The 27,166-nt window shown below is 31.9% G+C and overlaps 1 pseudogene; it reads left to right on the top strand.

Moving 5' to 3' along the window:
- Nucleotides 1-2,321: 2,321 nt before the first annotated feature.
- On the top strand, nucleotides 2,322-4,695 carry LOC136065652 (silicon efflux transporter LSI3-like; annotated as a pseudogene).
- Nucleotides 4,696-27,166: the final 22,471 nt, after the last annotated feature.

Here is a 27,166-nt window from a genome sequence, read left to right as displayed (position 1 = left end):
TCTTAGTTAACTAATGAGAATACCATAACTGAACAACACGTTCCATTTCAACCAAAAAAAAGATCACATAAGTGTACAGAGCAACCTCATCAATTCAGAATTCTGAGCCTGAATTCTTCTTGGCTTTCAAAATCTTCACAAGCTCCTCTTGTGCCTATGCCATGCCTATGGCCAATAGAGTAGGCCCAGACTTGAAAGACTAGCTTGATTGAGTGAGCACTGAGATAAATTTTGGAGCTAGTTTTTATTTATTTTTTTTCCTTCAAAATTTTATTAAAATAAATTTGGTAAAATAATATTTTGGTCCTGAATTTCACTTAGAATTTGTTTTTCTTTAAATTTTTTTTTCACCCCTAAACTTTGTTTGTAAAGAGTTTCTTTAGTAGTTTAGAAACAAAAATAAATATTAAAAAAAAAATCAATAGTTTAGGGATAAAAACAAACTTTTGCTAAAGTTTAAGAACATAAATAAAACATATTTAATAGTTTAGGGATGAAAAATGAAATTTTTAATAGTTTAGGGACGAAAAATGAGCTTCTTAAAGTTTAAAGATGAAATATGAAAAATGAAATTTTTAATAGTTTAGGGACGAAAAATGAGCTTCTTAAAGTTTAAAGATGAAATACAAACATTTGGAAAAATTTAGAGACTAAAATAGTATTTTACCCAAATAAGTTATTTTCGGAAAAACTTAAAAAAAAAAGAAAAAAAAGAAAAAAAAAATGCAAAACTAGATCATTTTGTAGTAACTAACAACACAATTATAACGAAGACTAAAGAGAGGATTGAAATGAACAACGTAAAACTATATGACTGAATTAAATTTAATAATGTGCTCATTTAGTTAATTTAATTAAACATCTAAGATACAATAATTAAACAATTATACCTAAATTTGATCATTTCTATAATTATTTATTATTATTGCGGAGGGCAAGTTATTAATAGTTTAATACAATAATTATCTATCTATATATATATATATATATAACCGAAACCTCTGAAACTCTCACTATTTTTCACGTCAACACAATATTTAAATAAAATTATTTTTGTTTAATCCAAATTTAATAAGGAGTGAACTCTATCTCTCTAACAAGTCCAACTTAAACTTAAACTCATCATTATTATTTTTTTAAATAAAATTATTTTTGTTTAATCCAAACCTAGCAATGAGTGAAATTCTATCTCTCTAATAAGTCCAACTTAAACTCAAACTCAAAAATTGATAATTTATCTCGAAATTTGCTAGGTTAATCATGAATACTATAAAAGTAAAGCAAAGTCCAATATATATATATTTTAAAAGCTGAGTAGAGATATGAGTTATTCTTATGTTATTTTCTTCTCCTCTACTTAATTTGTTAATATATATATATATATTATGATTTTTCATGTAATTTTTAAAAAGTAATTTTTGTACATGAATCACCAAACTTTCTTTAGCCGTTTTTTACGAGATAAAAAAGCTTGTAATAATTGAAATTATTATTTCGAATGTAACCCGTCTTTCTCTTATATTTCTCTATTGTTTAGTCATATATATTTTGTTTTGTTTTAATAATTTATAAGCAGTGAATCATCTGATTTTTTTAATATTTTTTTTTTATCTTTCAGAATCTTTTAATATCTGAATTTTTGATTTATTTTTTTGCAATATCTGAAACTGTCTGACAAGTTTTTTGTAAGTCATTGCATGTTCAAGTAATGACTTCTTCATCAAATTATAACACAAATTAAAGTTATACAAGAGCAAATCATGCAATGATATAATTTCTTAAATTTTTTATAAAATTATTTTAACTTACCTTACAAATAAGTAAATTTCCGTGCATAACACATATTAGCAACTAGTTAAGAATAATAATGAACAATAAAAAAAATAAATAATAATTTTTTTAACTGGCCGTCACAATCAATAGTAAAAATATTTGTCCCTAGCATTACCATGAGGCAATGATGTGTTACTATTACACAACATTCAGTTCGATCTATTTATTGCCTCTGTGCTTTACTCTCTTTTGAGCTTTGATTTTTTTTTTTTTGGAGCTAATAAGAGAGGAAGAGAATGGTGAGAGAGGCACTCTACAGGTGAAGGGGAGAGGCACTGTTGAAATAATAGAATGGTCCGCCACTCAGCTCAAGTATGGACCATAAAAAAGTTGAAATATTTGAGTGATGGGTATTAAAAACAGTTGTCAAACGGGTGTGGGGCATAGAGTTAGATATTTTAAGTGATAATTGATAAATGATGAATGATGAATGACGAAAATAGAATGAGAAGTGATAATTGGTGACAAAAAAAGAAAAAATCCAAACAGCCCTTAAATCTTCTCTCATTATTATACTCCCCTCGTGTAAAAACTAGAGATTTGGACACCCATAAAATGAATAAAAATCTAAACCACCCTATCAACCACCAGCCGCCATCACCCACCTTCACTGACGTCATCAACGGTCAGACACCACCACTGGCCACTATGTCACCAGTCACGGCCACCACTTTCGCCTGATTTACACACCGCTGGAAACCCAAGCCAATCCCACCGCCCCTCTCAATCCCATCAACCACCATCACTCCACCATAAATTAAAAAATAAAAAACCCATCAGGGTCAGTCAAGATGCCGTTCTCTCAGGATCTGAAGCAGCACCACCAAGGTCAGTCACGCTGGATCTGAAGCACCATCACCAACCACCAACGCCACCACAACCACAGGACATTACTATCGTTCTCTCTCTTTAAGCTCAACCACCAAGCAAAACAGTAACAGCTATAGCCAGCAAAAATACAACCAAAATAAATCTAAGAGGAGTGAACGAGAGAAACAGAGGGTCGGAGCAAATCTGCCGCATGTTGTTCGGTTAGAGCTCAGGAATATAAAAAGCTTTTTTAAATTTTCCAATTTCTTTAATAGCCATGAGTTACTTCTTCTATGTAACTCATTGTGGACTTGTGCCGGCAGCGGAATGGCCATGTTGGTGGCGGCAGAGTTCGGTGGTGGTGCTAAGATGTGTGAGGATTTTTATTTTTATTATTTTAGTTAAGTGAATTAAAAAAAAGCATAAAATAGGGAGTTGATTAAATTGATGGACACATGGCAGATTTTTATTCGTGGTATATAAAGTAGTATAGAAAATGTGGTACTAAAGATGTGGGCATCGCATATTTGGTTGAGATTTAGCTTAGAGTCAAGTTGCATATTCCCCTCAATCATTAAGAGAGTATATTGTTAGTGACTATTAGTTGAACTCCCCAGTCCTTACATTTCTTGATTTTGAATGTTCTGTTAGTTTATTATGCCTTATATTTGGTATTGCAATAGAGACAAAGTATCTATTTGGCTAGATTCTGCTTTCTATTTGAATTCTAGCTTCTTCTCTTAAGAAGTTCTAGAAAAATAAGAACAGAGGAAAAAAAAAAAAAAGAGTCTATATTGTTAGTTAGTATTAGTTGAACTCCCCAATCCCTTACATTTCTTGATTTTGAATGTTCTGTTAATTTAATATGCCTTATAATCTATTAATAGCTGCAACAACTTTACTTGCTTATCTTCCTAGCACTTGTTATACGCTTACTATTTGCCTTCTAGCTGTTTGCTCACTGTTCTTCCATGAATTTTGCTATCTTGTAGCTTAAGTATCATGATATTGCATTGAATTAATGATAACTTCAGAAACACAGTTTAAATTAATTAATTGGTTTTTTATAACCAGGGTATTTCTTTTCTTGCATGTAGATGTTGCAATAATATGACATCAGCTATGGAATTTCATTAACATAGAGCCCTTGGAATAGTATAACAAAAAAATTTTCTCTTGCTGAGCAGCAAAAATGGCTTTGGCTTCTACTGTAAAAGTGGTTCTAGGCTCAATTGCTTTTGCAATCTTCTGGGTATTGGCGGTTTTCCCAGCTGTTCCTTTTCTACCGGTTGGGAGGACTGCAGGGTCCCTCCTGGGGGGCATGCTAATGGTCATATTTCAAGTCATAACTGCAGATCAAGCATATGACGCAATTGATCTTCAAATCCTTGGTCTTCTCTTTGGGACCATGGTTGTCAGTGTATATCTTGAAAGGGCAGATATGTTCAAGTACTTGGGAAAGTTGCTCTCATGGAAGAGTAGAGGGGCAAAGGATTTAATTTGTCGAGTCTGCCTGATTTCTGCCATTTCAAGTGCTTTTTTTACTAATGATACCTCTTGTGTAGTTTTGACTGAATTTGTCTTGAAAATTGCAAGGCAACATAATCTCCCACCTCATCCTTTCCTTCTTGCCCTGGCCTCTAGTGCAAATATTGGGTCGTCAGCAACTCCAATTGGCAACCCCAAAACTTGGTTATAGCCTTTCAGAGCAAGATATCTTTTGGGAATTTTCTAATAGGAATTCTCCCTGCAATGATCATGGGTGTAATTGTCAATGCCCTACTTCTTCTATGTATGTACTGGAAGTTGCTATCTATTGAAAAGGATGAGGAAGATGTAGCTGTAGAAGTTAATGCAGAGGAGGAAGTGAATTCTCATCGTTTTTCACCAGCCACAATGTCACATTTTACATCCTTGAATTCTCAGGAATGGAACTCTCCTGGCATGAGTGTTCCCATGGGACNACAAAATATTATAGTGCCACCAGCAACGATTAACAGGACACTTCGGACCACACTTAAGGGGATCTCATTTGTCATTCCTGAGTCCTGACACACCAATCAGGCTTGTTGACCAGGATAATGTGAACGGAGCTTATAAGCTTGATTTTCCTTCATTTGCCTTAAGCATAAGCTTGTTGACCAGGGTAGTGATGAGTGGCCAGTACACAGTAGATGTAACAAGTGGGATGCAATTTCTCGCTCCACTGTACAGGTTGGTTTTTTACAGGGGTTTAGCCTGTTAAATAATCTTAGAAAAAAGTTTTGACAACTAAGTGTTTATGGAGCAAATGCTAATAAATTTCTTTCAACTGTTTGAGTAATAATTCTTAAAATTTCTATAAGAATTTGAGCTTCTTAGAAGTGACAGAAATGCTGGTGTACTTCTATTGTTAATGATGGTTTTTGTGTGGTTTAGTTGCATTTCTTGTGTTAAACTCTTCAGTTTTTATGAACAGCAATCCTTATTTCCCTGGACAATGTTGGAGTGTGAAACATTAGAACCTAAAATCTTGATAGATGGTATCTAGGCCAAGAAACTTGTATGTAAATTATCAATTTGGAAGAAAATGGACAGAGATGGCTGCACCTGGGAATGTTTTATATTGTGTTGCCCTCAAGTATGTCTAAAAACTTAAGAACTCTTTCTCTCTTGCTAGTGCGTGCACATACTTACTAATGCAGGGCAACTTAGGCTTCCCACCTAGATTAGTCCTACTGTAGAACCCTAGGCTTCCCACCTAAGGTGTTTGGAATCACCACCAAACAAATACAATGCACTCTTTGCAAATAATCTCAATAATAATAATAATAATAAAAATAGTTTGTAAAGTACAAAAAGAACCATCTGGAGTTTTATATACAGCTTTCAGGAATTACAATGATAAAGATAAACTCTCTTAAACAAATCCTAAACAATCTCAAATACTAATACGATAATCCTAACAATCTCAAATACTAATCCAATACTAAAGATAAACCCAAATAAAGATAACATAAATGATAAAGATAATCTTCATATATGTGCCATCATGTGGTGTCCGCACCAACTCCCTTGGGGTGGGAGAAACTCGACCCTGTCGAGTAAAGCTCATAAGGATCAAGTGACATCAGAATAAACTCCATCAAGCCACAAGCTCACTGGGTTAGCATGGTGCCTCCGTCAACGCTCATATGTGCGGGTGATAGGAGGTAGAGATGAGGTGGTAGCAAGTGTATCCAAGTAAGCCTCTAAAAGAGTGGGATCAAGCTGTTGCAACTCCTCTCTGGTGATCCATGTACAATCAAAATCAGGCCGTCCTCGCCAGCGAACCAAGAAGCGCTGAACTATTCCATCCATAGTGAAAAGAGACTACTCATCCAAAATAACATCAATAATATCTTTATGTGCCTTTTGGAAACAAGATGGTGTAGGGCTAGGGACAGGGTTAGCCAAAGAAGAAGAGGGAGGATCATCAAAGGGTCATAGGGAATAACTGCTGGACCTTTAAAAGCAATTAAACTAGCAATATTAAAAGTAGAACTAATACCATAATCTGAAGGTATATTAATCACATAAGCATTAGGTCCAAGTTTCTTTAATACCTTGAATAGGCCAGCACTGTGGGCCTGCAATTTCTGAATGGTTCCTGAAGGATACCGTTCAGGCCTGATACGAATCATAACATAATCTCCTACATCAAAGTCTAAATGATGTCAATGTAAATCAACCTGAGTCTTATACTTAAGATTACTAGCATGAATTTGTTTGTTGATCTCTTTATGCAGCTCATGCATGTGACTAGCAATCTACTACAGACACAGAAACCCTATCATGTGAGGACATTGGGAGAAGGTCTAAAGGTCTCCTATGTGTATAACCTTGAACAACTTCAAATGGGATCATACCTATGAACCTATTGACTGAGTTATTGTATGCAAATTAGGCTATAAGGAGTATAGATTCCCAAGTCTTACCATTCTCACCTATGAGACACCTCAAAAGATTTCCTAGACTCCTATTGACAACCTTAGTTTGAGGATGGTATGCTGTGGAGAATTTCAACTTTGTTCCCATCATGTGCAAAAGGGTCTTCCAAAAATAGCTCATGAATTTAACGTCCCTATCTTACACAATTGTTTTAGGTAACCCATACAAACTTAACAATCTCATCAAAGAAAATCTTGGCTGCCTTGGATGCATCAGAAGTCTTAGAATATGGAAGAAAGTGAGCCATCTTAGAGAACCGGTCTACCACTACAAGGATGGAATCAAACTTCCTAAGGGTACAGGAGAGACCTAGTATAAAGTCCATGCTAATATCCTCCCAAGGATGGTGTGGAATTGGTAGAGCCGTAGAGGAGTGTAAAGGCTAGTATTTTGCTTGCAATTCTTAGCTAGTTGACATTGACGACATTGATCAATTATCTTGGCAACATCCCTCTTAAGACTTGGCCAATAGAACTACCTCTCTACCTCTTCAATTGTCTTATCATGTCCAAAATGTCCTAAAAGTCCTCCCACGTGCGCTTCCCAAACCAAAAAGTCTCTAACTGATGTGCAGGGGATACAAAGCTTATTGGTTTTAAACAAGTAGCCATCTCAGAGGATAAAATCATCAACAACTTGAAGATGCTCAGTCCTAAGTGTAGTGTACACTTCTCCAAAATTTGGGCAAGATTCATACTCCCTTTGCAACTTCTCAAACCCTATGAATTTTGTGCTAATCACAGAAAGTAAGGTGACTCGGCGACTCAAAGTGTCAGCTACCTTATTTTCAACAATAGATTTATGTCTCAAAACAAAAGAGAATCTTTGCAAAAACTCAACCCAAGGGACATGTCGAGCATTTAATTTCTTTTGGGAATTGATGTCGGAGAGCATCATGATTAGAATAAATGACAAACTCATGGGGTGTCAAATAATGGCTCCAATATCTTAAAGCTTGTACCATAGCATAGAGTTCTTTGTCATATGTTGAATACTTCTTCTTAGCCTCATTTAATTTCTCATTAAAGTAAGCTATAAAGTGACAATCTTGGCTAAGAACTCCTCCTATGCCTACACTAGATGCATCACATTCCACTTCAAAGACCTTATCAAATTCTGGTAGATGTATCACCAGTGCTTTTGTCATTTTCTTCTTGATTTCTTGAAACGCTTTACTAGCAGCATTTGCTCTAATACCAAGTTGATGCAGGACAACCTAGGCTTCCCACCTAGATTAGTCCTATTGTAGAACCCTAGGCGTCCCATCTAAGGTGTTTGGAATCACCACCAAACAAATACAATGCAATCTCTGCAAATAATCTCAATAATAATAATAATAGTCTGTAAAGTACAAAAGGAACCATATGGAGCTTTATATACAGCTTCCAGGAATCACAATGGTAAAGATAAATTCTCCTAAACAAATCCTAAATAATCTCAAATACTATTACGATAATCGTAACAATCTCAAATACTAATCCAATACTAAAGATAAACCCAAATAAAGATAACATAAATGATAAAGATAATTTCCACAGATGTGCCATTATGTGGTGTCTGCACCACTTACACACTAATTTAATTCTTCTTTTGTTGGCACCTTCAAGGATCAGAACAAATCTACAATATCAATATTAAGAAGAAACTCAAAGATGCTTTTCACTTTGCTGGTGGCATTCTTTGCTCTGATTACATTTCTAGCTAAGCTTTGTTGTTGATTGGTGAGAAATATGATGCCAAACTGTGACGGCTTTGTCTAGCTCTATTGCAGATGGGATGTTAGTGTTGGATATGTTTGTGAGACATATTTAGTTTAGGTGTGAAAACTTTTGTTAGTACAAAATTTTCTTGTCTGAAGGACAACTATTTCTTTTTTGTTTTAAAGAAAAAGTTTATTGGGGTTCCACCTATTTGTTGTTGTTTATGTCACTGGTTATCCATCATCTTTTCTTGTTTTAAAGTTTCATTAATTATGATTAACTAGGAAGTTGCTTGCACGATGTGCGGATAATACTATAGAAGCTTTTATGTAAGATGATTTTGAAAAATGTAGTACATATATTATAACACAAATGGTGGATATTTTCATTGCTAAAATCACGTACAGTTATTGCTAAAACTTCAGACCAAGTAGGCATATTTTGTTTCCTACCATCAGTTGATCATGAACCCAATTAACTACAAGCATATGTTGTACATATCAGACTTGTTGAACCTATCACTTTTCATATGAAATTTCTAACCAAGGCATTGATCTCATCAAGCATCCTCAATAATATTTTAAATATATATAGTAATGTCAAGGTCACATAGTGAGTCATGTCTAGGCAAAGCACTTAGCCCATTATCAATCTCTTGGTGCATTTTCAAATAATAATAATAATAATAATAATAATAATAATAAAAAAACTCTTTGGCTATGCAAAATGGGTTTTTCTCTAACTATCAGAAGTAGCGACCCAATTTTGTGGTGGTTTTGGACATTCGATTGAAAGATGTAAGGACTTTGTCCTTCATTAGGGCATCGACACTTTCTCTCATAGAATTCATTGAAACATGGAGTTGAGCCTCCTTATATTAGCCTTATAATGTTAATTTAGGATGCTTTAGGTATTGGCAATTCTAATTTGCATAAATATAATTCCACCTATTTTAAATAAATATAATTAGATTTAATTATCCTAAAGCCTAGCCCAAAAACTTGTTCTTAACCCACAATCCATCTTCAATACACGTATGACAATAAACTAATTACTGAGTATAGTCACTCAACCAATTACTTAAATTTGAAAACAATTTATAGGAAAGCAAAAGTACAAATATAGTATTCAGAAAGTTAATGTTCGATTTATGATAAAAAGAAGTGGCAAAGTGCAGATCAAAGACCAAAAGAGTTTGTATTTTAAAAAATTGGTAGATTTTGTTATATACCTTTCTATAAATTTATGCTTATAGTACTGTTGGAATAAATAACAGTCACACTAATAAAAATAAAAATAAAAAATGGAAAGAATTGACTTGTAATATATATATATATATATGTGGGGATAAAAGCCCAAATTCATGTATTGGGCCTAAGGCCCTATTTGAAGACTAAAAGTGTGTCCGAAGAGGAGTAGATGATTGGTAAGGATTCCAGACGGGAGAAATGTGCCTTGAAATGCTCTAAGAATATAGCCCAAAGAATGTGTCAATTGTCCGAAAGGTATGTCCTTCTTGGACATGATGAATATCAATCAAGCAAATACCTAGGGGGCTTGAGTGACCTTCCTAGCAATTCCAATGATAAAGTTAAACTTCAGGCGCGTATGAAGATGATAAGAACAGAGAAATATCTAAAAGGAAAAGTTGCTACCACCGCATTAAATGCATTGCAGTAACTTTTCTGGCCACATTAATGTGGAGAAAACCCTTGAACAGTGCAGTCTCAACTACTGTCACTCAGGGAGTATTGACGAAGATACCTGATGGGACGTATATTCAAGCGAACATTTAGATGAAGAACAAGTGTACAACTAGGATAGTCTAAGAGGGAACTCTATAAGCACAAGAGACCTCTTACAAAATGGGGGATTAAAAAAAAAGGAAAAAAGAAAGAAAACAAGAGTGACTATAGCTTTGATAATTGTATTAGCCTTTCAAACACTAATTTATCTCTTTGGACATCAATCTATTTGAATTTCACGTGTGTTTTTATACTTGTTCATCCTTTGTAATCTGCATGAGACATTGCTTAGATCACTCAGTCTAGCTCTTTCACCCATTCTCTACAAATTCATTGTATCAGGCTTGTTGGGCTCATATCCCATATCTTTTAGGCTTGGGCTACAAATTGAGGCCCTACAATATATATTCTTAAACGTTTTGAATTGTTCTAATATCACTCACACATACACAATCAAAATGTTGCAAAATGGGCATCATTTAAGATAATTTCATAGCTACAGAATTCTTTTGTCTTGTTTTTTTTTTTTGGTTCTAGTTTAGTAACAAAATTATCAAGTTAAACAAACCATAAACATTATAGAAAAGAAAGTAAAACCAAAATAGTGTTTATTTGAAGCAATTTACAACGTTACTTCTAGCACAAACTATATTTATTGTGTATTGCTGCAATTTATAATATGAGCACATGAAAAATAGTTTGCTGCTTCTGCATTAATTGTTGCTTAAGGCAAAATACTCAGCTATTTTATAAAACAATTTGCGTGCATATAACTAAAAGGCAATTGCGTTCAAACCAAAATTATAAAGTAAAATTAAAGATATCAAAGTAAAAAAGCAAAAAATTAAGAGACTGACAGAGAAAGGGTTTTTTTTTTTTAGAGACATACCCACCTTTTAGTGGAAGAATTACCTTACGACTCAATTTGGGATCTAAATCATAGCTTCGAGAAGAAGATATAACGGTTGAAGCAAATTGGCACCAATGGAGCTAGAAAGGGTAGAGGTATCTAATGGGATTTGGGTTATTATCCAAAGAACTATTACACTGATTTATTTTTCTCAGTGTCCAGCAAGCTCTAAGGGCTATAGATAATATATATATATATATATATATTGATTTAAAAAGAAATATATTAGTGTGCATCAAATTTAAAGGGGAACTGAAGAGTTAAGAAAGAGGAAGAGGTGAATTGGATTTTGCTAGAGCAATAAGTAATGTGCATCTTTCCAATTTCTAAAAGGACATTGGAATTTATTTTTCAAGTGAAGGTGATTTGGAAGGTCAAATGCAATAATTGGTTTAATAGAGCTCAATTAGAGCACCACGTGATAGAACCTCATGCTTTCCTGCATGAGGTCTCTGCTTTTATATATATTAATGTTTAACCCGCGCAATGCGCGGGATCATTTGAAATCTCATAAGTAGAAGAGAAATTTGGCTAATAAAATCAATTTTTAAAGAAAAAATTTGTTGCAAAGTGTGTAAGGTACGTTAGTTATCAGTTTGGACCATCCATTCTACACACTATTATTTTAATCTTTTGAACCTGTATCTAGCTGATTGCTTTCACATGTTAAAAACATGGTGAAAATAGCACTAAGTTGAAAATTCCATATGATCAATGACAGACAGTTTTTAAAAATGTTCTTTAACCATAATTAGCTAACACTGATAATTATGTAGATAGAGTGGAATATTAACTTATGTCTAAGGGATAATCAACTTTGTATAAAAAACATTACATATTCAGATTTCAAGGTTCTACAATTTCAATCACTCTTCAAAAACAGTAGATCAGGTAGGATGGAAAACAGAAATTGAAAACTATATTGAATTTTTAGTTGCTATTTTCCCTTCTAATCTTAGTGTGCTAGCTGCTACATCATTTCAAATAGTGATAACGCTTTCTCTTTCTTAGTGCTCCGCCCCCTTTGAATAGTAAGCAGTAAGTCATTGGTTCAAATCCAATAATAGGAAAAACCGACTGAAACCCTTTTTTTTACTAACATGACAGCAAGTACAAATTGGCAGCAAGGAGTCAACTGAATGACCAAAGCATTGGTAAATCCTTCGTTGTACCAGGGATCCCTAAGCAAAGAATACCCACTGCACTACAACCATACACATCCCACAAAATTTAGTTCAGAATAAGGTCAATAGGATGCAAAAGAAAAAAAGAAGTGTAATAATCATTTGATCACAAAAACGAACCCCTCATTTTAAGTAGTTAGCAACTTTCAGATTCTAAAACACCAAAAAACTACACTACTGCAAATGTAGTTTGACCTCCTAAAAAATTGTGGAAAGTGCTTTCATTTCTCAATGTCAATTTATCTGGTCAAGATTCTAATCATCCTAAATATACTTATTAGAGACTCTTGATTATTTCCTTCACATATAAGATGAGTCTTTGAACTTTGACTCTCTTATTTGACACATGAGACATATTTCCATGCGTCAACGTAGTTCTTTATGTTTTGTGAAACCTACAGTTGGTACACTCCTCCATGGATCTCAATTAAAAAAATACATTTGAGCAGTTCATTGAGTTGCAAAGCTAAATTTTCAATAAAAACTTGAAAACTAACACCAAATGGTGGGTGCATACACATATGATAAATTTTGTGAATTATAAAAATCAACAGCCACTGTACATGAAACACTTTATGCTAGGGACCACAAACTAAATATACAAAACTAGCTTGAAATTGTAATTAGCAATTATACAACCCTCACTTTTACAAAGTAAAATGTCTCAAAAATCAACCAACACAAACACAAATAAGTGAAATTGATTAGAAAGCATAGTGAACAAAAATTTGAGGAGATTTCCAACCTTCTATAAGGCTACTGGAAATAGGGTTAAAAAAATTAGAGCAATTCCTACTTTCTATTAAATAAAAAAATGAAAATAAATATCAATAGACACATATATCAATAGAGAAATAATAATAAAATTAAATATCAAAAAAGGAAAACAACAAAGGCGATTGTATTCTCCAAGCATTTAGATTTAAAAAAAAAAAAAAAAAAATACAAACTAAACAAAAATCTGCCAAACTAAAACTAAATTTAATCAATACTACAATTGAACAAAACAGGACTCAAGAAATTGTAAAAATAAATGGGAAATTAGGGAAAAAGGTAGGCAAACCTTAAACCTTAATTGTAGTGCGGTAAAATATTATTTAACAAAATCTTTGTTGTCTATCTATATGTTTGAAGCGCTAAATGAATGGGAAAAAAAGGGGGAAAAAAATGCCTACTGTCTACTAAACCCATATATTTTTGAAAATCCTAGAAACGGTAATTGAATAGAAAAACAAAAAGGAGGAGAAATGCCTACCTTCTGAATTGTCTGCTGTTGAAGAGTAGAGACAAGATAGCTTCTAAATTGTCTATTGTTTCAGAGGATGAACAAAGATTTTCAGTTTTCACTATTGCAGAGAACGAACAGAGGTTTTCATTGTTGCAGAGGTTTATTTATTTATTTATTTATTTATTCCTTCTGTTTGATGGGTTGAAACATGCTAGTTCGATCTGTGTGTATATGGAAGTGCAACAAAGAATCGCAAGTTTGAGTTTGAATTTTGATCGGGAAATACAGTTTGGGTTTTAGGGTTTGCATTTTTGTTTTGTTTTTTGTTTTGTGGATAAGTGGTTGGTGTTTTTATAAGGGTTTGCATTTTTCTTTTTCCTTTTTTTTTTTTGGATAAGTGGGTTGGTGTTTGAAAGTGAGGCTTCCAAACGCACCGTATGGTATTTTAAAGAATTAACTGTATACATGTCAGCATTTTAAGTGGCATTTTTTCCTAATGTGGCAGCACCTCCTTAAAGGCTTCTGCTTTTATATATTGTATTAGATTAGATATATTGATTCGTTTTTTATCACCACTATTCAAATACACGCACAATGTGCGGTATATTTTGTTAGTTTCCTCCAATATTTCAATAATTTTACTTCTAAAAAATTGTAATATTTAATGTTTTATTTTATAGATAAGAGAGGCGTAATAATTTGATCATACTATATGTGTTTACAAATTTGAAAATTGCATGCTATTGTGACTAATATAAATAAGCCAATTTCATGTCTACTAAAAAAAATGCAAATATCATTTTGATAAATAAAAATAAAAATATCTTTCAATAACTGTTTTTAAAAGCTAATGTGGACCACGCCACATCAAAAGTTTTTAAAAATTTATAAATTTTTTTGAGTCTCTAGTATTACTATTGTTTTAAATATGGCAAGAGAACACCACGGATTGAGAAAACATGAGTTTTTTATTTTTATTTTTTATTTTTACAGTTGTTCAGCAAGAGGGATAAAATCCTAAAATAGAATAGAATTTCATAATTTATTGTAATAAATAATAGAGAGAGTACTAAATAATGGACAAAGTTTAGCTACAAAATTGGTTGTAGCGTAAGGCTACAACCTTACTCAATATCATTAACATTACTATATATTTTGAAAATTTAATCGTTGGATTACATGTTCTTTATGCTCTTAATACATACGTCAAATTTTGTGCCAATCAAATATTATTTACTATATAATCTATAAGATTATATTTTATGCATAATTTTAAACTACAAAAAACTTACAATTTAAAAAAAAAAATTTTTTGATGACATAATTATTGATCTTTAATTTTCTAGAAATTTTACAAGCATGAAGGATATAAGAAAAAAAATGTAATCCAATGGTAGATTTTTCAAAATTCATCTCCATTAAAAAGATATTGAGTAAGGTTGTAGCATTAGGCTATAACCAATTTTGTAGCTAAACTTTATCCCTAAATAATATACACTTATATTAGACTAGAGTAGAATTTTTATCTTGTATAAAAAAGAAAAAGAAAGAAAGTAAGATAGAATTTTTTGAACTTTTAGATTGCTTAGAGATCTACGGTGGATAAAATTTGTAAATAAATGTGGTACAAATAGACAAATGTAAGATTTGTCAAGCAAGATGAGGTTTGGCAAAACAAAAGAAGTTCATCTTGTGATAATGACGAAGACACAATAGCTATTGATGAGGGTAATTTTTATCTTCACCTTGTGATCATGATGAAGATGCAACAACTAACAATCTATTATGATATGGCACATCAAAGGAAAAAATCAATAAATCAACCAAAGAATTAAACATACTAAAGACACAAACAAAAAAAAGAACTCTAACTAAAGTAACGATGTGGCTCAAGCCACAACAAACCTTGAAATGTAAATTGATAGGAATAAAAACCCAAACACTATGACACTTCACAACAAAAGATTGAGTAATTTAAAAAATGGAAAAAAATTGAATCTAAATTAAGTCAAATCAATGTTAAGACCATGTAATTAAGGAAACATTTTTTTTTTCACATTAAATTCAGTAAAGAAAATTGAGTTTAGCACATACACAACACTTGGAATTAGTGAAAAGTAAAAATGGAGATAAAGGGAAATATATATTAAATGAGTAATGCTATAAATACAAACTATTTTACAACATTTTTACAAACTTCTGATGTGGCTTTAGTATTTCCAAATAGTTATTGTAAATAAAAATGTGATGTTAGTGATGAGCCCATATTAGAACTAGTATGAATTTGCCACTTTAGCAGTTTATAAAAATGTTTGAAAATAGTTTGTATTTGTAGTATTACTCATATTAAATTTGAATTGTAACACATATACCTAATAAAGAAAATTTCCCAAAAAAAAAAAAAACCTTCAATTGATCCAAGTTCAATCAAACATAAACTCTATCAATTTATATAAAATAAAAATTAGACATTGTAACTTCACTTTTTTCGCTTAGCATAAAAACAAAACAATTTTATTTTTAAATTCCCATGTTATTCCAAAAAATAAAGCCAAAAGCATTGTCCTTGGACTTGTCCATAGAGACACATGGAGTTTTCAAAATCTTACTTTGAATCTAACTATCATAGTATCGTCATAAGGCAATTAAACCAAATGTTATAATCACAAAGTCATAATTTCCTATTTTCAGTTTATAATCACAAAGTCATAATAACTGGATATCTATTGATCTGTATACCCCATTAACAGAAATTGTGAATTTATAATTGCATCAACTCACTCAAACATTTGTGAGATAAACTCACATCACAATTTATTTGGGTTCAATTTTAATATGGACCCAGTGGTTTTCAAGATGTCTATTGTAGATAGTCATTCATATAATTTGTGAAACAATTACCAATATTTCCCCATGCATTCAATTATTATGCCTTCATTAATGATTATAATAAATTAATATTAATTTTTTTTTTTAAATATTGGAGATTAGTTACATCGATAATCATGTAGAAATCATTTAAGTAATGTATCTAAGCAATTAAATCACCAAGCAAGCAGAAATAAGAAAACTTTGTATCCATATAAAAGAATGGAATTCTTAGGTACTCCTAAAGCACGAAAAATAATGCTCCCTCCTTTGACATTCATAGTAGACCCTACCATGAATTTAATGAGTGACCTCACCATAAATGTGAGAGGAGAGAGCATCATTCTCTGTACTCTGGAAATACACCTCATCCACATCTACAGTATCAAGCTCCACCTGTAGTGATCCAATAAAGGGGGTCTTGCATTCCATGGAATCCCACATCAGCTAGGGAAGCACATAGGAATGTGTTTATAAGGAATGACCTTCCTTCAATGTATAAAGGCCTCTTTGCCCACTGTTGTATGCTTTTGGGGAGAACAAAACTGTGAGAGGTATGGGTCCCAAAGCGGACAATATCTACACAGTTGGGGTGGGGTCATTACAGATGGTATCGGAGTCATGCCCTAGCTAGAAGTGTGGGCCCGACATGCGAGGATGCGTGTGCCCGTAAAGGGGGTGCATTGTAGTGACTCAAAAAGGGGGTCTTACATTCCATGGAATCCCACATCGCTTAGGAAAGCACATGAGAATGTGTTTATAAGAAATGACCTCCCTTCAATGTGTAGAGGCATTTTCCCCCATTGCTATGTGCTTTGGGGGAGAACAAAACCGTGAGGGGTATGGGCCCTAAAGCGGACAATATCTACACAGTTGAGACGGGGTCGTTACAGATGTATTTTAGTGACCTAAAAAGGGGGTTTAGGGAAGTACATGAGAATGTGTTTATAAGGAATGATCTCCCTTCAATGTGTAGAGGCCCTTTCCCTCACTACTATGTGCTCTGGGGGAGAACAAAACCGTGAGAGTCATGGGCCCTAAAGCGGACAATATCTACACAGTTGGGGCGGAGTCATTACAGATGGTATCAGAACCATGCCCTAGCCGGAAGTGTGGGCCCCACACGTAAGGATGCGTGTGCCCATAAGGGGGGTGGATTGTAGTGACCCAAAAAGGGGGGTCTTGCATTCCATGAAATCTCACATCGCCTAGGGAAGCATATGAGAATATGTTTATAAGGAATGACCTTCCTTTAATGTGTAGAGACCTTTTCACCTACTGCTGTGTGCTTTGGGGGAGAACAAAATTGTGAGGGGTATGGGCCCTAAAGCGGACAATATCTACACAGTTAAGGCGGGGTCGTTACACTGCCAATATGACCCATTCATTCTTCCATCACCATAAAGAGAAAATCATCTATACATAAATATATCCTTAACAAAACAAACAATATCAAAACTAAATCTCCACAAACCATAACAGAAAAAATAACCTAAAATAAAATTGGAAACAAAAAATACAGAGCAGCATAAAGTTCAATCCTATTCTAATAGGATCCCAAAAATATCTTTAAAATTATTTACATATATAAATGTTTGAATTCCGTTTCTTTACTGTGAAGACTGAAACTATTTTCTTTTGTTGTTGTAATTTCTGTAATCTCTAATAAGAAATAACAAAAGAAAATATAATTAAAACGGCTTATTGCCAATAAAATCAAAACAAAACTGAATGCAATCCAAAATTCCAAATACCTTAATATAAACCAATCCAATCAAAATACCCAAAACTAAGTCATATTTAATACCCAAATCTAAGAAGGAAAAAAAAAAAACTTTAATTTTGATGATTTGATAGTGGCAGGTTAAGGTTATCAACAGTGTGGGGTTTGCAAATCATTTTTTGAAATGGACCGAAAGGTCTGGGTTTGCAAATTGATTTTGAACTTTTCATATCTTATGTTTAGTGAGATGGTAGTTTAGATTGAACGATAGTCAAATAGTGTAACAATCGACTTTTGTAACTTTTAACTACTAACGTGTCAGAGTTTTAAGTGGGCATTTTTCCTACGTGTCAAAATAGCCTTAATTGTAGAACCTAATTTTCTTTCAACTTCTACTTTTATATATAGTATTAACCGCAGACCCACGCGATGCATGAGAATATAAATCTTATGTAATAAGGTGTAATATATAAAAAGTAACTATTATTTCAAGTATTGTCTATTAAAAAAAAAAAAAATTTCTACAAAGATTTTTTTTTAATCTTTTTATCTCTACAAATATATCATTTTATTATTATTATTATTTTTATGTTTGATTAATTTTTTTTAAGGTGAACCATATTCTTCTAACTTCTATTGTAGTGTATTATATTTGCTAAATATACAACTAAACTTTATAGATTTCAAATTTATTATTTAAATTTCTCATTTCTTAAGGAATAAGGAAATTATCATAATAATCAAAACTCATTACAAAATTACAATGTTATCTTAACCAAAATTAAAATGAAACTAAAGGAATAAATAATAGGCTTTATAATAAATTATTACTCAAACAATTGGTAGGCATATTCAAATTCCTGTTTCCATAAAACTAAGTATTAACCCAAACTAAAATTTAACCAAAGTTATAAAAGGGAAAGAGAAGAATTTTTCATGGGATATTAAAAAAGAAAAAACACAATACCAAAACACATATTAAAAAAAAAAAAAAACCATCAACCTTAATTAAAGTTATAAGAAAGAACAAAAATTCACCGAAAGAAAGTAGAGAGAGAGAGAGAGAGAGAGAGAGAGAGAGAGAGAGAGAGTACTCACAGTTTTGTGTAGGAAAAATATGGATTGAATGGGAAAACGATATCGAATTTATGCAAAATAAAATGGGTAGAAGAAGAGTCAAAATATAAAAAAGCAGAAGGAAGTATAACGATAAAATAGTGAGGAGATAAAGAGGCAAAAAGGAAAGGGAAATGTTGGAAGAAGTGTAACAGTAGGTGTGTGAACTAATAGGAAGAAGAAGAGTTTTTTTTTTTTTTTTTTTTTTTTTTTTTTTTTTTTTTTTTTAATTTCGAAAAAAGGGGATGGAAAGTTTAAATAGAGAAAAGAAAATATAAAAAATAAATGAATTGCGTGGTTGTTGATGTGGCTTAACAAGAGCAAGCGTAACAACAATAAATACTATGCTTTAACTTTTAGTAATATATAGATTAGATTAGACTAGTTGCTAACCCAAGTGATGTACAACAAAACATGAAAGTTTAACACAAAAAAAAAAAAAAAAAATTTATATTATGACACATATCTATATAATATTGAAAAATTGAAATGTAGCATTTATTATTGTTATGCTTCTCTTGAGTCATATTAGTGTAGCATTTTGGTCTACTTCGGTATATTCGATCCAGTTAGGTCCACTTTAGTCCATATCTGTCCATTTTGGTCAGTTCAGTTCATTCGGTCCATTTTTGTCCACTTTGGTCCATTTTAGTCTATTTGGTCTAGTTCTTTCCTTGAGATGGGTCTTTCCAACATTTGGTGTAATATTAAGCAAATTTCGTTGAGTGCATATTTAAGTTTATCAAATCTATATAATCATATATGTTAATTATGAGAAGAATTGGCTCATCAAAAAAAATTATGAGAAGAATTAATCGAGATGATATATATAAGAAGTATTGCAAATTGTTGGAGTTTTTTAATTTGTTAACAGAGTTTTTGAGCCTCCAAGATTCAAAAAGTAGCCAATTCTTTTTGAAATGTGTCCAGCTTAGAACAATTATCTTAACTTCAAAGACTAAAATACTATGTAGATAATTTATCACTCAGAACTCATGGTAAAAAAGAATTCAATAAATCGGCTAAGCTTACCTATTTCTTCCCTGAAGTTGCCAAACAAAGAATCGAAATTTTTTTGGTAGTATCAAATTTTAACCATACATAAGTTATAACACATGCTATTTAGATTATCTAAATCATTGCAAATTTAAAATTATAATTAATTAATGGACAAAGTTAGGCTACAACTTCCTTTAAAAAAAAAATAATAATAATAACATTGCTACATATTTTGAAAAAAAATAAAATTTAGCTACAAAATTGGTTATAGCCTAACGCTATAACCTGACTCAATATCATTTTATTAAATGTGAATTTTGACAAATCCATCATTGGATTACATTTTCTTCTTATATTCTCCATACTTACAAAATTTGTAGAAAATTAAAGAGCAATAACTATGTTATCAATAAATTGTTTAAATTGTAAGTATTTGTAGTTTGTAATATATAAAATATAAGCTTATAGATCATACAATATAATATTTGATTGGCATAAAATTTGACATTTTGTATTAAGAGCATAAAGAACATGCAATTCAATGGTTAAATTTTCAAAATTGTAGTAATATTAATTTTTTTAAAGAAAACTGTGGCATTAGCCTATAACCAATTTTATAGCTAAACTTTGTCATTTTGAAAATCTAAGCATTAGATTGCATGTTTTTTATGTTTTTAACACACATGTCAAATTTTGTGCAAATCGAATTTTATTTACTATATGATCCATATACTTATTTTTTATGTATAATTTTAGACTGTACAGAAACTTGTAATATAAAGAATTGATTGATGACATAGTTATTGATCTTTGATCTTTTGGAAATTTTGCAAACATAGAGGATATAAGAAGAAAACGCAATACAATGATGAATTTGTCAAAATTTATAACCAAACTTTGTCCTTCATTAATTATAGGCAAAAACACTATTTTAGCCCCTACATTTTGGGCTCATAGTCAATTTAGTCCCTACATTTTGATAGCCATAAATTTGGTCCATATTATTTTCAACTTGTAGTTAATTTGGTCCTTACCGTTAAGTCACTAATGGAAAATGTTTACATGGCAAACGGTGTATACATATGGCACATTGAAGCTGATGTGACAAAATAAAATAATATTAAAAAATTTTAATAGATTTTTAAAATGCCATGTTAGCATTTAAATTTAAAAAATAAAAACAATTTTTTTATTAATCAATTTTAAAGAAACAAGGAAAATATTAAAAAAAAAGAAAAAATCTCAGCCCCAAATCCAATCCCTAAAGTAAGTACTCAACATCAAGAACAAGAACAACAACAACAAAAATTGCAAAACCAGTCTTAATACCCACAGTCTCATCCCCAAACCCTAACCCACAAACCACAATCAACAAGCTCTATATCCTCATTGACTGTAATCAAAATGTAGGGACTAAATTGACTATGAACCTAAAATGTAGGGACCAAAATAGCGTTTCCGTCTTAATTATATACATAAAACATAATTCCTAATACATCCCTAGGAGGACTACTAAATATTTTAATGGTGCAACTATTCACCAAACATCAATTAACGGCAAAAGAGACAAACCTTAATCTTTCTTTTGTTGAGTTTAGTGGTTGTAAATGTCATTGTCACAACAATGACATAAATTTCCAAATTCTAAATTGCATTGTTTGTAGAAACTACACTAACTTTTAGGTTATCAGAGAAGAAATTCTCAAATGCCTGCTTATTTTAATGACAACTTATCACGTATAAATATAAAAATGTAAAGTCATCTTCAAGAATACATAGTAATGCTCAGAATTAATCATTTAATAAATATATTTACAAATATAGTAATGTATATAGCAAGCAGGAAAAAGTAAACATGTATTCTAACATACTACGTATGCATTTGGGTTAAAATTAAAAATTAAAATTATTTCGTTATTCAGCTTATTTTTATAACTATTTATGGGTCTCACCACACTTTTTGACACTATTTATGGGCACCATTGTACTATTTCAACTAACTTTTTCATTTATCTATAATAATTTTAACAATAATTTTTCAATTTCAACAAAATAAGTGGTATCCAAACACACCCTACTTATCACTAAGATTAACAAAAAAATCACTTATCAATCAGTAGCCTCTAGTGTAACTACTTCAAGAGGGCATTCTTCCTAATAATAACAATAGGCTTTACAATTATATCAATAGAATTAACCCCAAAAAAAAAAAAAAATCAATTATCAACCAAAACTACAAGTAGTGTATATTAAACATGAGCATTCACACCAGCTCATGTAAAAATTCATGTATATTTTATCATAAAACCCTTTTTCTTTTTTACATACTCATTTTTTAAAACACCCTACATCAAATTATCTATTTTACACTACATTTAATTAAAATATCAAATTTTATTTTTATTTTTATAATTATTTCTCTTTTTTCTTACACACAACAACTATCATCCACTTTCTTCCCTCATCCTTATGATACATAAAGAAATGATAAAAAACTAAATGCAAAATGAATAGTGTTAGTGTAAATTTACGCAGTTACTATAACAATTATATATTTTTACACAACTTTGCATGGCTTAATGTAGGTGAATTTTGAGTTTGGTTGGCTAAAATGTGGTCATTTTTCTACTATACAGGCATTGATGCAAGTTTGCTTATAGTGGACACGTGCATTATTTAGATTAGGCATTATGAAGTAAATATTTTATATTTATTATCTTCACGTCAAAATTCTATAATGTATATTGAAATCAATAAGGATTTAAAAAAAAAAAAAAAACTCTTTGTAACACACGGACTATAAGCTAATAGCTCTAACTTGAAATTTTCATTACGTAATTTGGTTATGTAACATCCCTCTCTCACGTGAAGGGAAATTTTACATTTATAGAGTTCATCCCATGTGAAAGGAATATTGCATGTAATTGTTATTATATAATACCACTTCCCGACCGGGATATTGTCTCCATGGTCATTTACACCAATAAGTGAATGAGGCTAATGCCATATGGTTGATTATTCAGAAATGGGATTTTTCAGTTTCAAGCCGGCTTGGTAAGGATGACCGTCCTTTCAAATGTTGTATTGTTCATAATCATAGTGTGAATTTAGGGAGTGAGGAATATCTTGTTAAAGCTGTCGATTTCCAACTTATAATCAGATAATGATTCTAAATCAAGTTTACAATAATGGGGATTATATTTTTTAAGAATGTACAATATTTTAGTACTGTGTCCTCGGGTTTGTCGGGTAAGCCATATGGGTGAAAACGCAATCATCATTTGGACCACTGCTTTCACAAGAAGAGTTTTGTTACATTTGGTCAATGACAAATGACAATGTCAAGTTTGTTCTATCCATTTTAACTTTAGCCTTTAAGTACTCTTCGACCCCCTACAAAACCAATAGGGGAAATTGCTGTTGCACGCATGGAACTACACATATCCGTACACACAACGGCTGAAATTGTGGGTTCAAAACACAATCTTGGTTATAATTTTGAAATTGGTGAAATTGTATTTTTAACCCACAATTTCCATTGACGTAAGGCACACACTGTACACACTGATGTGTAATTAACAGCACCCAAAACAAGACAAGTCCTTCATCTCATTAACATATCTTTAATTCCCACTATTTTTGCTCTTTATTTAGATTTGCTTCTCTTTTTTCTATACAAAATAAATAAATAAATAAAATAACAATGATACAATTTTCTGTTGGCATATTACATGACACGAAATAGGTGTATACATGTATTTCTGAGTTTATAACATATAAGAAAGTTATATGACTCGTTTAAATAACTTAATGAGTCCATTAAACAAAATGCAATTGGATTACCTTTTCAATCACCATATAATAAGTTGGAGGAGATTTCTCTAATCCGGTTTAATCTAAAATTTCGTTCAAATAATAATAAAACAAAAGAAAAGACTAATTTATGAGGAGTGACCTTTCTATATTATTTGAAAAACTGCAATTCAACTCGTACAATGGCTTAACTACCAATTTTAACCAATTAATTCAATTATTCACCAAGTAGTTAATTAGTCAATATTCAAGCACCATAGTTGATATGGATAAAAACAAGCACACAAACCGTACTAAATATACTCATTATACTTCCTTACAAACCGTACTTGAGCTTCCTTCTCCTATCAACAACAACAGACTCCTGTCTCATGCATGCCTTCACAACCACTTGATGTAGCAAGTTGATTCACCAACATTAAAAGCTACCTCTTGGTCACTCCAAGGATTCTTGAAGATTTTTCTTGATCTTTGTGGTATCAAACAGCAAGTCCAACACAGGTATAGTGATCTGTGTTTGGAATAATTAACCTCTCAATATGTTAAATGGAGAGGGTGCAAGACAAAGAATAGCTCTCTATAGGTTTTTTCTTTGTTTTCTATAAAGACATCTTGTGAGCAAATCTCAAAAGTACTATAAAAGGGTCTCGGTTGACTGAAAATCTACCAAGAGTTTCTACCTTGATCACCATTCTTGCATGACCGAGGTCTTTAGTCTTGCATAATGATTGAATCTTATTACAACCATTCATATTACAATTAAAAAACTTAAAATTACAAATAAATTTGACTTTAAATTGGCCAACACTAGAAATACTAACAAATAATTATTATGTGACTCGTTTAAATTACTTACTGAATTAGGTTACTCAAATACACAGTTCAAAAATATTGGTCCAATTTGAAATTGAGGAAAAATTTGTCATAAAAGAAGTATCACTAAGAAACTTGATCATGATTTCTAAAGTTTAAAATTGGTAATGTTTTAGTAATCGATGATTATCTAAAGCAGCAATGTTGTAGATACCAAATATTTCTCAATTTATAAAGTTGGTACTGCGTGGTCAATGTGTCACTTCCATATAATCACATCATTTATACTATTTTTATTATACACAAATCACATGTTACCTCAACGATCATAAAAAAAAGCTGTGAATTTTGTATTATTAAGAATAAATATTTTCCTTTTTCCTTAATTTATACTATGCAAAAGTTTTAAAAGAACAAGATAAGAAAAATAACAAGGAAGCCAGCCTGGTTTCAATCAAATGCATGTACTATAAAGGATTTTTTTTCTTATATTTTTATTCTAAGAATTTGAAAAAAAAAATGTTGTTTCTTTCTTCTTGTACTTATGTGTCCCGTATGGATAAATAATATAAAACGTTGTATCTTAAGAGAATATGGCGGCAAAGTTAACTGCCATTTGAAAGCTTTGGTCTGTATGTGGATATGCTTTGGTTACTACAGCCACTGCTGACTCTGGCCGGCGATTCTAACAATCCAACCACACCGTTTCCATCCGTACCAATCTTTATGCATTGCTGTTCCTTTTGTTTTTATTCCTTATTTTTCTAAATTTTCTACTTTGTTCAATTCAAAATGATGTTGATTGGTGGTCAAGTACACCAATACATATATATACAATAACTACTAATACTTTACTACCATTCTTGGACTACACTATCCAGCTGTTCCAATCTCAGCCTCGACCGAGGTTCAGAGAGTTTGAAGGTTGGATGTTGATAGGCTACAAACTGAATGACCCCTTGTGATAAAACCAATTAATCAATTAGCCAAGTTTTTAATTAATCAATTTATCATGTAATTGCATGAAAGCACAAACAAATCACCAAAAACTAAATATGCAGCGGAAATTAAATAATACGGTGATTTGTTTACGAATGGGGAAAAACCTCGCGGTAAAAACCCCACCGGGTGATTTTCAGGTCACCACTCCCGAAACTCTACTATTATCAAATCAAGCGGTTACAAGTAAAGGAATCCCAAGTACCTTACCAACCTACAGTTGAACCCTTACCCCAATACTCAATTGGACTTGATCTGTAGCGATAGTTCCCACCTTTGATGCACGGCTCCCAAGTACGTGACTAACCAATACGCGGATCCCAGTACGCGACTTCAGAACACCAACTTAAGAAGAAAGGTTGGCTGCAAAGTTCTTCAGTTCATCCTTTATGATGAATAGCAGGAAGATGCTTGGTTACAAAACCCTACGGTGCAAATACACAGCAACTTCTTGAAGGAAGATGAACTAGGTCAAGAACTTCGTCTTTTGATCACAATTTGCTTGAACAGGTATTGCTCAATGATTTTGCAACTTGTGTCACCCTTGACGGCTCTTAAAACAATCCTTTTATATGTTTAGGGTTAGAAGAAAGAAGGCTCAAAAATATATTCACGGATCCCAAGAAAACCGGATTGGGAATTTGAGTTTTTAAATCTCGACAGATAGCAGGTGTCGAGGTAGCTGTCGAGAAGGTGTCGACCTTTAATGAAATTGCACTTCAGCTTGCTTTTTCTTGGACAGACTTGATGACTTCAACACTTGACCTTGAAACCTTGTTTCTTGAAGTATTAAAAACACCTAGAACTACCCAATTACAAGTAGAGTGCATTTTGTCAAAGGATTAGCCAATTTACATGAATAAGTGACATATGTTCTTAACAAGTGAAAACGTATATGTCCTAACAGATGTGTATGAGAGAGTTTTGAAGGCATCTTAAGTTTCTGTAGGTACTGGTTTTCGAGATTTTATTTTCTGGGTTTTTGTGTTGCTAATGAGATTAGTGGACTTGAATAGATTTACAGTTTTTTTTTTTTTTTAGCTTACAATAAGTGGGGGAAGGGAATTCCAGTTTCCAACTCAGGTTCTCTACATAGGAAGATTCGAGTAATATCATTGAGCTATAAGGCTCTTGGTGAATACAGGATTTACAATTCATGCTCTATGTTTTACAAAAGTGTATTTTTAGATTCTTTTTACAATCCCCCATTTTTTTCTTGCATGTTATTGAGAGTTTGCTGTTAAATATGTTACATTGTTATGGGATCAGTAAAATGTTGGGATCTGTTTTTAGGATTTCTCCTTTAACTGATTAAAATTGGATACTAGGTTTTTGTTTTTGTTTTTTGTATTATTTTTTAAAATAAATTGAAAATGAGAAAAATCCTAGGGGAATGGCTTCACATACTATTGCAAATGAAATAAGCAGTACTGATCAATTGTTATTGGATTAGAAA

The sequence above is a fragment of the Quercus suber genome, unplaced genomic scaffold (assembly GCF_002906115.3).
Source record: "Quercus suber isolate HL8 unplaced genomic scaffold, Cork oak 2.0 scaffold_27, whole genome shotgun sequence".
Taxonomy (NCBI): Eukaryota; Viridiplantae; Streptophyta; class Magnoliopsida; order Fagales; family Fagaceae; genus Quercus; species Quercus suber.
The sequence above is the reverse complement of the archived record's forward strand: the minus strand, read 5'-3'. Positions and strand labels throughout refer to the sequence as shown.